This window comes from Corvus cornix, chromosome 6, assembly GCF_000738735.6.
Source record: "Corvus cornix cornix isolate S_Up_H32 chromosome 6, ASM73873v5, whole genome shotgun sequence".
In the NCBI taxonomy this organism is placed as follows: domain Eukaryota; kingdom Metazoa; phylum Chordata; class Aves; order Passeriformes; family Corvidae; genus Corvus; species Corvus cornix.
Window position 1 is genome coordinate 2,477,842 of NC_046336.1, and position 13,165 is coordinate 2,491,006.

Consider the following 13,165-nt stretch of genomic DNA (forward strand, 5'->3'; position numbering starts at 1 on the left):
TGCCTTTCAAATATGAACAAAATGCAGCCATTTAGGGGCTCATACATCACGCTCTCCCAGCCCCTCATTTATTTCCCAACTGTACAAGCTGCATGAAAATGGAACCAGGGCAGGATTTGGCACCTACTGAGAACATCTTTATCAGGGAAGTGATGCCACACCACGAGAGAGCAGCTCAGAATCCCCACCCTTGGAAGGACAAACAAGGATTTCCAACCACCAGTTTAGTTCCTTTCCCAAAACATCTGTGTGCTGACAAGCAACTTTTCTGAACTATGAACACCATGAAAATATGAAAAAACTCCCACTCCCATCCCAAGAAAAATCAGATTTTCTTGATAAACATCTCCAGCAATTTGGGCTCCTGATGAGACAGCATTCAACCAGAACCCAAAATCTCAGCTTTAGCTGGAGAGACCTGCTGTTACATTTTTCATCCAATGATCTGTACAAAGGGAAGTTGAGAGACAGAACCAAATCCTGCTCATTCTTATCCCAGTGAAGCACAGAAATAACTATCAGAGCTAATGAGGTTACTCAGCATTTCTCTTCTCCGAGCAGAAAACCCACAAAGAGCAGTTCCTCAATCAGCTGTTTAATATTTCAGCTGCACACAGGTATTATGGGTATTATACACGTATTCTTAAATCCACTTTATCTTCCAAATGTTCCTCCAAGTAAAGAGATGTGGAATTAGCACTTTATAGATAAAGAACACACATCAGCATAGGCTCAAACAAATTGTCCAAGCTCATGGAAAAGACTTCTTATGGAGCAAGACAGTACATGACATCTCCCAAATTTCAGCCAAACATGACTCCAAGAGACTTTATTTCTCTGGCATCACAGCCAAGCAGAAAGTATCCCTGTCCCAAAGCAAGGAGTACCTCCAAGGATTTGACTGCATGAAGACCTGTTTGAAATCCCAGCCAAGTCTACCTTCACCTCAGTGGAGCAGAGGAGATATTAAACAAACATCCCTCCATTTCAAGTCCAATGGCAGGTGGGAGTAAATAAATAAATAAACAAACAAACAAATAAATAAATAACCAATTTAGCCCAGAAAGCCAGGCAGTTTTCATCCAAAGGCATGGAAATAACCACCTAATTAATGGGAATGAAGGTTCAGCAAAGTGGAAATACTTGCTTTTAGCAAAGACAGAACGACAGCATTGGTCCCAAGTGACTACAGAGAGGAAAGGCACAACTTTGTCCACAGCTCTGTTTCAAATCAAGTGAACTTCACCCTTCTTTCACATCCCACACAGGTGGGAAGTTCTGCCATGAATTAGGCTGATCCTAAAGAATTAGGAATATCTCTGGGAATCCAGCTCAGGGATGTAGTGCTGGGACTTAAATCATGCCTCTGTTACAATTTACTTAACGTAGATCTGAAAATCCCCCTGGTGCTGCTTTTTCACCTTCCTTCCCCCCACTGGTGGTCCCTGAAACACCTGGCAGGTGACTCAAGCTCTGGCTGCCACGTGCTTTTCCCTGAGCTGCATCCGAGCTTGTTTCCTCCACAAGGACACCACAGACTGTTCCAAAAAATTACATTTTAGTGTTCCACTGCAGGACCTGCATGTTCTAGAGGAGCATAATCCTACAAAACAGCTGCTCAGCACACACATCCCCCCAGGCACAGCGTTCACTGGGAACAGTCCTTGAGCCAAAACCTGAGTGTGGGGAGGACATGCCAGGCTGGCCTTCCCACAGCCATCCAGATGTGCCCTGTCCCCTCACACTCTGCCAGAAGATGAAAATAAAATATAAAAAATTAAAAAAAAAAAAAAAAATAAAGTAAAACCTGAAGTCTGTAACACCAGGCCGTATGTGATGAGTATTTCTAAACACACACTGGTGCCTCCCCGAATTTATTATGCAATTAGCAGTGAGGGACAAGGGCCCCTTGCTGTACTTCTCCACATAGAATGTCACTAAAAATCCATCCCACTGCTCTCCAATCCCTGCCTTTCTCACTCCCCCCAGAAGTCCAAGGCAAGACTTTCACCTGGACATGTCACATGAACGGAGCACTGCAGCCCCAAGCAGTGCTCACTCCTCCCTGACAGACACAGGGAGAAAAAGCCAATCTAGGGAGGTAGGACACTCCATTAGAGAGAAATAAATTTATAAGCTAAACCAATTAAAATTAATTGTCTCTTTTCTCTTTGCATCATCCCAGGTTGAAGCCCAACCTCTCTCCCCACTCTCTTCATCTCTTCAACAGTTATGCTCAGCATTTTTAGAGGCTAAAAAATTGGCAAATGGGATGATGAAGCATTTCCAATTTCCCAGTGTATTTACTTCTAGGTGCTTTTACAGTAACATGAAGCATGATAATCAGGAGATACTTTATTTTACAGAAACCCTGATTTAAAAGATCCCTGTGTACACCAATGGTGTCAGCAGTTACACATGAATCCGGTCCACATCATAAAGTACTTTCTAATTCCATAAAAACCTCCAGAAGATGCTGTATAGTTTATAAGTGGGGCATATGCATAACGCTGTGCAAGACTAATCAGCTCTGAGACAACAGCTTCTAAATATCCTTATGGAGAAGACAAGAATGATGTTTAACTGCTGCTTCTGTCAGAGAGATTCTCCTTTCAAGTCACTCAGGACATCGAGCAGTAGTATTTTCTTCCAGTAATCATGGGCTGGATAAACTCACTTCTTCAGCCCGTGAAAAAGCAACAGCATCTCCTACCACTGATCTGTTTGCTCTGAGGAAGCAGCCTGTGTTATTTCAGATGTGGTCACCCTACCATGTAATTTTACCCACGTCTGTATTCAGGCTGCAGCCAAAACCACATTTATTTTCGTAGAGAGAAATCCACAGAGGACCTGGAATACAGCGAGTCAGCACTGCTGGAAAACAACACAGAAAGAAAAAAACAACAGTGTGGTGGTTGCTGTTGCATCAATAAGCAGGTCGATGTTTAAGTTCTTCCCAACGATGTCTTTGGGAAAAAAAAAAAATCTCTGATAAAACACCATGAGAGATGCTAAGTGTGATCAAAGCTGTGACACTGGCTGTGCCACAGTCCCTGCCCCAGGGCAGAGCAGCAGGTGATGTGGAGGGCACACCCTCGTTTAGGGATCAGCAGCAGAGATAAGGAACAGAGGGAAGAGGGCAATGGGAGTACCTGCACAGGTAGCAGACAGGGAGAGCAGCGGAGCTGCCCTCTGCTGACTGTCTGGTTTGCTGAGCGCTGCTCTCATCCAGTCCTGCACAGCCAAGCCGCGACTGAACCGGGCAGGCTTTCCGTGAGTCCATCTCCACGCCGAGGTCCGTGTGACAGCTGGATCCACACGGATCTCCTGACCCAGCACAGCCCCGTGCCCGGCCGGCAGCAGCGCGGTGCCCCGGCCGCTGCGGCAGCACCGTCAATTCCGTGCTGCAATGGGCTGCTCCAGCTAATTAACTCCAAAAAACACCCAGGACTCGAGCCAGTGCTTCTGCTGCATCGTGTTCATGGATGCCTGGACTCATCCAGTGCCCAGCTTGGCTGTCCCTGCCCGCTGTGGCGTGGGGGGTCGTGGTGGAACATTTTGGGCTGGTCCAGACGCTCTCATCTGCCACTTCAAATCAGGGGTCGCTTCAGTAACTCCCAAAACCAATAACCCTCATCAACATCAATGCTGAAGGCAGCGCTGTGACAGAGGAACTCCGTGGCCCACACCTGCTGGCACCTGGGCTAGGGGAGTTTCCTACTCAAAAGAATTTATTGAACAGCAAAACTCCTGGGATTCTCAGCATGGAAGACAGACCCACTGCTTCCCAACTTGGACAAATTCTCGTGCCTCTCATGGCATTTTCTGTCTGTCACTCAGGTTGAATACACACGACCTATTTAACTTCCAACTTTTTTCTTTTTTTTAATGAAAAACATCACTGCTAAACCCTCTATAAAATGAGAGAAAAGGAGGAAAGATAGGATTCAAGTTTTACACGGATTATCACGTTTATCAATCCCCTCTGCCAAACTGGTTTGCTCTGAACTTGCGTCCATTTTACACAAGGTTTAAAAGCAAATGGGAGCAGCTACTCCTTTAGCACCTTAAACGCTCTCCCTCCCAATAAAAGGCAGCCGTGTAGCTTTAACCCAGCGCTTCGCTGACATTCCCAATGGATCAGCATCACCCACTCTGCGGCTGCTCCACTGCTCCCGTAGCGCCACTGGAAACCCGGGGTGCGCGGGGCTGGCGTGCAGGGCTCTGTTATTAATGAATCCCCGCGCAGAGGAACCAGAGCAATAACCAAGGGCTCTCAGCGAGCCTGCGAGCGGCGGCTCCGCGCTTCTCCCCTCATTGCGCGCGGCCGCCGAGCCTCGCTCCATCCCACCTCCCCCGCCCGCCCCCGCCGCCAGCCCGGCCCCCGGCTCCTCCTCCCCGCTCCCGCCCGGCTGGGGGACGCCCGCCGGTCCCGCTCAACAAGTTCCCCTCGGCGGGGACCCGGCCGAGGGGACCCCCCGACAGCGAGCCCCCGCCGCAGCCCATGAGGGCAGCGGGGGAGCGCGGCGGCGGCGGCGGCGGCTGCGGCTCCTCCGGCGGCTCGGCGGCTCCGCGGCAGATGCGCCCCGGCGCCCAGGCGCTGACGCCCAGCTCGCCCCGGCGGCTGGAGGGAGATGCTCGCCCAGACCGCCGCTTCTGCGTGAGGAAGCACAAGGTAAGGCACCGACCGCCCCCGCCGCGGCTCGCTCGCCCCGAACCCCCGAAATTCCCCGTCCTCTGGTTCTGCCAGCGGAAAACTTCGTAGGGATGAGGAGGAAGGCTGGCGCTGAGCGCCAGCGTTATGCAATAGCGTATCTGCCTGCCTGGGAACAGCTCCTGCATCCAGTAACTTTCGTGACAGATAAGGAGAGAATATCCCGATACGCGACTTTCTTCTAGAAAAATACCAGTGTTTCTTTGCCTGCTCCCCTTCCAGCGGTGCCTGGGAGGGGAGAGGTGTACCTGGAGGATTCTTGGAGGATGCACGAAGTGCTTTGGCTTTTCACATGGCTGATGGCGAGGAACTACCGCTGCTTATTAACTTCAGCCGTCCTAATGAAGTGTCCGTACAGCGGCGATGGAGGAACACGGGATGTGTTCATCCCTGAACTTGCAGTACAGCACTTCATTAAAAGCCCGACCAACCCAAAAATCCTCCTCGGGGACTGAAGCTGCTGCTATTCAGTGAACTGTGCTTATCGACACGCAGGGTTCTCCCGATTTAACACAGCCGAGTCCCCCATCACCACCACCGACCACACCGAAATCGGGGATGCCGTGGAAACGCCGTAGGAAAACGGGATTAAAGGTAGCAGGGATCCATCCCCAAAGTCACAGTCCTTGCATGCTGCAAGGCATCCCGAGCTTCCCGCTCTGCATTTCCATCTTGCCTGCCTCTCTAGTAAAAATCCTCTGCCGTGACCTCAGCGCCTGTACTTAATGCCATGTTTACGGAGAGTTACGGCAGCGAGGGGATGCAGGACTGCAGTTCCATGGGATCTGCCTGGGAGAGGCGGGGGGGCCGCCAGCCCCAGTAAAACAGGGACATCTTGCACTGCTGGAAGCAGGGAATATATTCCCTGCTTATGTCACCGTCTCCCGAGGGCTCCGTCCCAAGGGAGCTGTGCCCCTCTCTCAGCCACGAGCTGGAATGGGGAACGGAGCGGTTTGCTTTGACCTTGTGTGTCTAAGCAGCTTAAAATCCTGCACGGAGGAGAATTTAACTCATTAGGCTCTAAGAGCGGGAAGTTTGGGAAGACCTGGTTTTCCCAGCTTCCGAGAACCATTTCTTCTTCCCCAGCTGAATGCTGGCAAGAGCTAAGGAAAGGCAAACCAGTAACAGGTCACGTCTGATGCAAACTGGGAATTTATTCCCTCTGCTTAAGTGTTGGATCGTGCTCAGATTTACAGGGCTGCCAGGAATGCTGCATGTATCAAGGTTAAAATCTGGCTGCTAGACAGAAAAACTCCTAGCTAAAAATAAATAAATAAATAAATAAAAATCATCACATGATATGCAATTATGTCCTAGCCATGTAATGGGATTAATTTAATGTCAAATTCCAAGCCAGCAGACCAATAGTAAAAATAGGAAATAGGGAGAGGAACGTAGCTCCTCACTCCTGGTGTGATGCCTCTTGGTGTTCCACCAGCCTGCTCGTGCCTAGCTGTCTGGTCTACAATGATCTGGTCCCTCTGAGTACAAGTAACAGTTCTAAATTAAAAGCTGGATTTTCTCCTAGCATTAAAAATTCATATTCAGATGAAAATATCTCAGGGCTCAGGTGTTACTAATTTATCACCTGGAGGGTGATGTTCTGCTATACAGTGGTGGCATAGGGTCCCTAATTCCAGGAGAAATCCATAATGTAGAGTGCTAATCCAGAGACTCAGACTGAATTGCTCTAATTCTAATTCCAACAGTTCTAAAATAAAATTTCTGCCCCAGAGTTTAAGGTGCTGTTGCACTGAAAGTATCCTCCCTTTACAGGATGGGGAAAGCTGATATTAAATCAGCTTTCTTAAGGGTTTTTTTTTCCTAAGGATGTCACGATGCCCTTGATGAAACCTGTTCTTTAGGACTCTGTTGCTATTAAGAATGTTTTTAAGGAGATGCTCGAGATAATTGTAATCCAGGATGGAATCAGTGCCTTTCCCTGCGATTGACACATAAAAAACCAGCTGGGCAGGAGCACCACGAGAGAAAGTGTTCAGTTCCTTATTAAGAGGGCCAGCACTTAGCATTCAATGCACCCTGGTACTAACTGAGCTCACAAACAAGGAGCTCATGGGATCATCGCTGCCTTTTTTCCCCAGTTAACCACTGCACTGACAGCAGCATTTCTGCATAAGGGGCACACATTTCATATTCTGTATTCTAATCTGTATATAATTAACTCAGAAGAAAGAGTGGCTAAGTTCAGTGGCGAGGAACACAGGGGAAGGAAAATGTGGTGAAGAAGCCCAGGAGCTGCCCGAGTGCCGAGTCACGGAGTGTGCGTCACCTTCCAGACCAGCACCACCAGTGACCAGACACCACTGGTCACCACCAGCATGGACACTGCCTGGGATCCAAACTCAGCCAGGGATCGTACAGAAGGCATGGAAATACCAACTTTAAAAGAATTTAAAAGCAAACTTAGCCATGCTGGTCCTTTGCTGTGACTGATGGGGGAGAGAAAGCCAGGGAAAGCTGTGAGCTTGCCAGAAATCCCTGCTAAAATATAAGGCTACCTCCACAGAGCTCTTGAGCTGTGATGTCTCAAGGCCATTCCTTATCCAAGCACAGGACAGGGAGAACTAGGGATGTATAGTCCCATAATTCATGCCCACTTGAGGAAATGACAGTAAATCTAGAATATCTGAGACCATAAAATATTCACGTGATTATCTGAACTAGCTATTAATAAAAAGCTCTTATATTCTGCTTTATGACAGGCATGGTTTAAAGAACTGCTGAAAATTTGTCTAAGATATTAAAAAACATGTAAGCAACAAATCTATTTTATAGCCCAGTACTCCCTTGTATTTTTCCTAATCAGTTTGCAAATTAAATAGGCTTTATGAAAATGAAATCACGAGCATATTTTAAGGAAAAAAATCATCTCAGAGTGGTAATTTCAGCGGGAGTTCCACATTCAGCCTTCTGAAAACTGGTGCTTGCTTAGAAAATCCTGAATAACCTCTGAACACACACACAGGTACGACTCCCTGGGTATGAACACTTGATTTTAAATTGTTATTGACCACACAGAATGTGCTCAGAGCATTCTCTTATTGTAGTGGCACATCCCCATTTGAAGGCTATTTACTCCAATTTTACTACATTCAGGCAGAAAAATGATTCCTTAATACTCCTGAGAGCAGTTCACCCTGTTCATGCTTTTGCACAGCTCCGTGTCAGGGTGATCAGTGCCTGAAAACTGCTTCCCATTAAGACATCCCAGCACAAGTCTCACAGGCAAAGAGAACTGGGTGTAAAAATAACAATTCAGAGATCAAACAGCAACTTTTAGTGTCCTCCTTGTCTATTTTTCTCCCCCTTTAGTAGCACCAGACACCAAGCCTGATTTTAAACCAATTCTTCCACCTAAATCCACTGGGTTTGGGTTTGATACAGAGGAATGTAGAGGAGTAAGGGCCGTTTTCAAAGTCTGAATCAAAAAGAGATGGATTAAAAAGACTGAAGGCCTTCAAGTCCTGCTTTGTCTAGGTGCAGATATGAACTTCTAAATCATTACAAGAGATTTCTGTCCTGGCAGGGAAGTGCTGGAGCTCTGTCATGTCACACTCCCCAGAGTTGCTGATACCTGGTCTCCGACTCGGTCCCTATCAAAAATAGTTGCTAAACATCTCCCAAATCCCAGCCTTAACTCATTTTGTGACATCCATGGGAAGAGAAGCAGGTTGCTGTTGTTATTTTTGCCTGCCCATGATTGCTGTAGCCTATAAATAAAGCCCACGTAGTTACCAAATTAAACCAGTTTAAAAACAAAAGCAGAGGAAGCTCTTTCCATCTGGCCTGAGCGAGGAGGAATTGTCACAAGCTCACAAAAAAAGGATTTACTTGTTTTGTGCTTTTTCCCACCTTCCTTGCTTGTTTTACAGCTACCCTTCTCTCTTCTTCCATTTTTTTTCCCAATTCTCACGTCAAGGTTGTGATCACATTGCTTGGAACAATTTGGTTAGGTCAAAGCTTATAAAGCCCAACCATGGCGTAAATGACTTTTAAAAACTGCAACAGGGCCTCTCTGATGCCCAATACAAACCCATTTAAGCAGGAGTGGGAATTCAGGACTGTATTTTAAAAGTTAATAACATCACAAGTAGTTTTGGTCTGGTCAGTTGCTTCCTGGGAGAAGGAAGAAGAGGGAATTCAGTAAAATCACTAATTTTGGTGTATTTATCTCTGAATAAGCACAAAATCTACAACAAGCCCAACGTCTCCTTCCAACCATTAGTAACTGGTTGTTCATGCCCATTTTGTTATTATATTCATTATTCTCTCCGAAGAGAAGAGAAATTAATGAGGAGATATCCACAAGTACAGAAATTTAACTTGTGGATCAGTTGAATACATTTTTGTGTATCAAGGCCATCAGCAAATAAAACACTGTGATATCTCTACGGAGCTGACAAAGAGACAGATAAAACATCCCACTGCTGGAGAGAGTAATTCAGCAGAAATTATGCTTGAACTGCCTGGGAGCAGCGATAGCACTGATCCCTTCTGGAGACTGAGCCAGAGTTGCTGAATTCCAGAGGAATCCGTGTGTTTTAGGTGGCTGTAGTTGAGCAAGCTGGTGAGAAGAACGTGGTACATTCCTGCATTCACAATTTGTACTAAAAGCACACAAAGCCACAAGAAAGGTGATGCAAATTATCTGTCTGGTGGCCAGTTGTGGTGCCTTTCCCAGCCAAAAAATATCCTTGAGAGGGTCTTTAATTATTACTTCACTAAACTTCCTAATCATCCACATCCCAACCCATCCTAAAATCCAAAATCACAGAACGGTTTGGGTTGGAAGGGCATTAAGGATCATCTCATTCCAGCCCTTGCTATGGGCAGGGACACCAGGTTTATTTTAAGGTCTTAGTCCACATTGTCCCACGTCCACAAAACCTGGGAGCAACGTATTCAGCAACTCCACACTGTATTTGCTTCCCTCTTCATTCCCCACATGGTTCTTCCCACATGGCACCAAAACTGTGTTACCTGGAATGAGCAATTTCCATCAGCCCTCTCCCAGAGCCCTCATGTTTGATGAGAACCTGGGATTTTCAGAGTTTAAGACAACTTCCCCTCACACAAGACTTCGGCTCTTCCTTCCCAGTATTTCAAAAGCATCTTAGAACCAGCTTTGAGGAAGCCTTGCAGGTTTAGGGACTATAATTCCCCTCAGCAACTGAAGCTTTTTGCTCTACGAAAACTCTTTTTGAGTAACTAATGGGAATTTTTGTACAATGCTCCAGCAGGAGTCAGACTGATCTGTGCAATTTCCCCCACATCAGCATGCTCAGATCCACCTGTACATGGAAAATTCAGAATTCCAGCAGAACCAGAACCTGCTTGAAACCAGAAACTTCAGGAACGTGCTCCTCAGGAAGGTGAAAAATGACACAGCTCTTATTTGGTGGTGACTGCTGCCAGCAGCGGAGTGCGAAAACGCATCTCCCAGACAGATCCTATTCCCCAATTAACATCCCGCTAATGATGTCAAGTTTTAGACCTAAATTACCCAGCTGAGTTGTTTAACAACACTTCACACCCTCCCCAAGCCTGTCTGCCTGGAACCCTGCTCCAAGCAGGAAGAGCTGACAAAGCTCTGATGCCTTACAACCATTGACCCCAGGAAAGTCACTGTCGTCTCCCATTTGTAGGGAGCTCCAGCACGATGGGATCACCTGCATTCCCAGGGGAATGCTCTGATATGCATAGCAAAATTAAGGATGCAGGATCGAAGCCTGGAGCTGGGATGCGCTTATCTCCTTTTTCCTCTTCACCCAATGCTTGAAAATCTCTGATGAAGGAACAAAACCAGCTGCAGTTCCTGTAGGTGCTCACAGTCTGGCCATCCCTGGCAGTGCCCAAGGCCAGGCTGGGCGGGGCTTGGAGCAACCTGGGAGAGGGGAAGGTGTCCCTGCCCATGGCAGGGGTGGGATGAGATAATCTTTAAGGTCCTTTCCAACCCAAACCATTCCAGCACTCAGATCCCTCTCTGCAGAGCTCTGACAGTTTTACAACCCTGCTGGTCAAAGCTGAAGAGCAGAACTGTTTTTTCCCCCTGTCATTTGCCTGGTTTTTTTCTCCTTAAACACCCACAAAACCTATCGATGTCAACTAAGAACAATTAAAACTTAGTATTCAACAGTAATGCCGATAAAGAACTGCCTTTAAGCCCTTGTTTTTACCAGCCTGCCCTTTAAATTATTTACCAGAAAGTCCCATAAAAATGAAAAAGCCTTCCAGTGCAAGTCCTGTGGCTTTTGGACTCCTGGAAGTCAGTAGTGTGAGCAGAACTATTAGGGATTCTCCTGGCAACCCATCCTCAGCAGCATCCTGCTCCTGCTCCTCCCCCTGGAGCAGGGACAAAGCCTTGCCCAGATTTACATGACAAAATAATACTAAAGAAACCTTCACTGCTCTCTTCCTCGAGCCAGAGATGCAGAGCTCAGGGAGAAAAATCAGCATCGCTCTCTTAACAGTGACATTATTTTTTTCCAGTACACTAAATCCCAGCAAATGTTTGAGATCAGAACACCATGAATTCACAGGGCGTATCTTGTGACATTGCATTTGTTCCACTGGGAACTCCCCCTGTAAGTCTACACTGCTTTTAAAGCAAGTGCATATCTCCTGTTAATGGTACTATTCCTTGCAAAATTCTGTTATGGGGAAAATAACCCTTATTTTCCAGAATTTTATCACGTTGAATGGATTCCTTTTAATTTTATGCACGGAACAATATAGGAAGCAACAAAACCGAAGTATTATTAAAATTTGTGTTCAGAAAGCATAGTAGAGATGTCAGAATTAAAGGAAATTGCGTCTACCAGCTGCATTTGGGGAAACTGGCTTGGTTTGTAAGGAAAATTTTAAGGAGTTTATCCTCCAGTAGATTCCTGTTTTATCTAAAAGTCTCCAGGCTTATTAAATCGTACATTTTATTTGTTGCCACTTAGTTCTAAAGCTGAAGCTCACAACAGCATTTAAAGGCATTTACTGGGTATCTCAGCCATTAGCTATGATTTTCTACATCATTCTTACCGAGCCTGCCAATGGATGGGAGGGGGGAAAAGACAAATCCAATGCCATAGGATGCTGTTTATTCCGAAGGAAGACTTCCAAGGCACTTGGAAATGCAGCAGTAAGGATGACTTCGGTATTGAGCAATAAACAAGGAAGTTCAAGAGAGAGAAAATTCAAGTTCAGTGCCTCAGGGTTTCAAAACAGAGTTAAAAAAAATACTGGTTTGACATTTAGCAGCACTGCTAACTCTGTAATTCTGCATGAACAGTTCTGTGATGAAATGAAGACAGGCTGGGCTACCCCATCAGTTTTCCTAGTAATCCTCATCAGTACTTTCTACCCCATAAAAACTGGGAATACCTGCAACCCTCAGATTTATCTGGAAGTCAGAATTTCCCCTCAGTCTTTTTGTATTAAAGCTCTTCCAAAATTTCTAACACAGGCAAAGTTTCTGCAAACAACTTTTATAATTAATAACTGCCTAAGATAATCCGTATTTTCCAACTTTTTTATCATGAGAGCCTTCTTTACTGGACATTACTTTTAGGATGATACTCTATAATTTTTAAGTTTCTAACATAATAACACTGTCAGCTAATTAACAATTAGATTCCTTTGAAAAGAATAAAAATACTCCTGATTTAATGGAGTCAAAATGTATGGGATATTTAGAATTAACATTATGTTTCTATCCTGGATTTGTGTCTATGAAGTAAATCTGAGTTTCTTTCTGCTCTTTATTTTTAACAGTGCAATTGGATGAATATTCCATGGATGCACTTATGACTTATAAACATCAAACAGTTTTTGAAAAGTACATGGTTTAAGGTGGTATTTAGGCATATAAAAATTACATCTGAGGCAGTGGGGATTTCTCAGGAGAACGTCCAGCCTGGAAATATTCAGAAGCCTAAAGATGCTGCACATCACTTCCCACTTTCCACGCAAAAAGCCAATTATTTGCAATTCCCTGCATTATTTTAAGCCAATCCATCCATCCACAAAATCCTGTGTGCTCTTAATACGTGCACAGATGTTTCCAGCTGCATCTCCAAAGCCTTCATCTGCTCTGGAAACCCAGGGACTGAAATCTGTGCTTTTCATCTGCATTGGGAACCTGCAAAGTTTAAGCCCACTCTGTGTATTAACACATCCTGAATCTGCCTCTGTGTCATAAAACTGAGAGAAAATGAAAATTACAAGGTGAGCTCCAAATCTCCTCTCCCCTCATTAACCAATCAGTCTGGAAATCCCACACTGTAATTCTCCTCACAGAGCAGTGACTCTGCAGAGTTTGAGATGCAGAGGGAAGGTCCTGCAAAGATTTGTACCCCCTAACTGGTGGTTTCCATAAGTACCCTGATGATTTTATACCAACTTAAAGCCTCTCTGTGCATCACTTTTTAGTTATTATCG

At 45.6% G+C, this 13,165-nt stretch overlaps 2 protein-coding genes across 3 annotated transcripts in view; one reads left to right on the forward strand and one right to left on the reverse strand.

Moving 5' to 3' along the window:
- The window catches only part of DOCK1 (dedicator of cytokinesis 1), a 264,405-nt gene that overhangs the window by 132,457 nt on the left and 118,783 nt on the right, over nucleotides 1-13,165 (reverse strand). The window lies entirely within an intron of this gene.
- Nucleotides 4,417-13,165, forward strand: part of INSYN2A (inhibitory synaptic factor 2A) — a 40,312-nt gene continuing 31,563 nt past the window's right edge. Inside the window, exon 1 of the mRNA XM_039553491.1 lies at nucleotides 4,417-4,675. The gene's annotated coding sequence lies outside the window, so the exon portion shown is untranslated. The remainder of the gene's footprint in view (nucleotides 4,676-13,165) is intronic.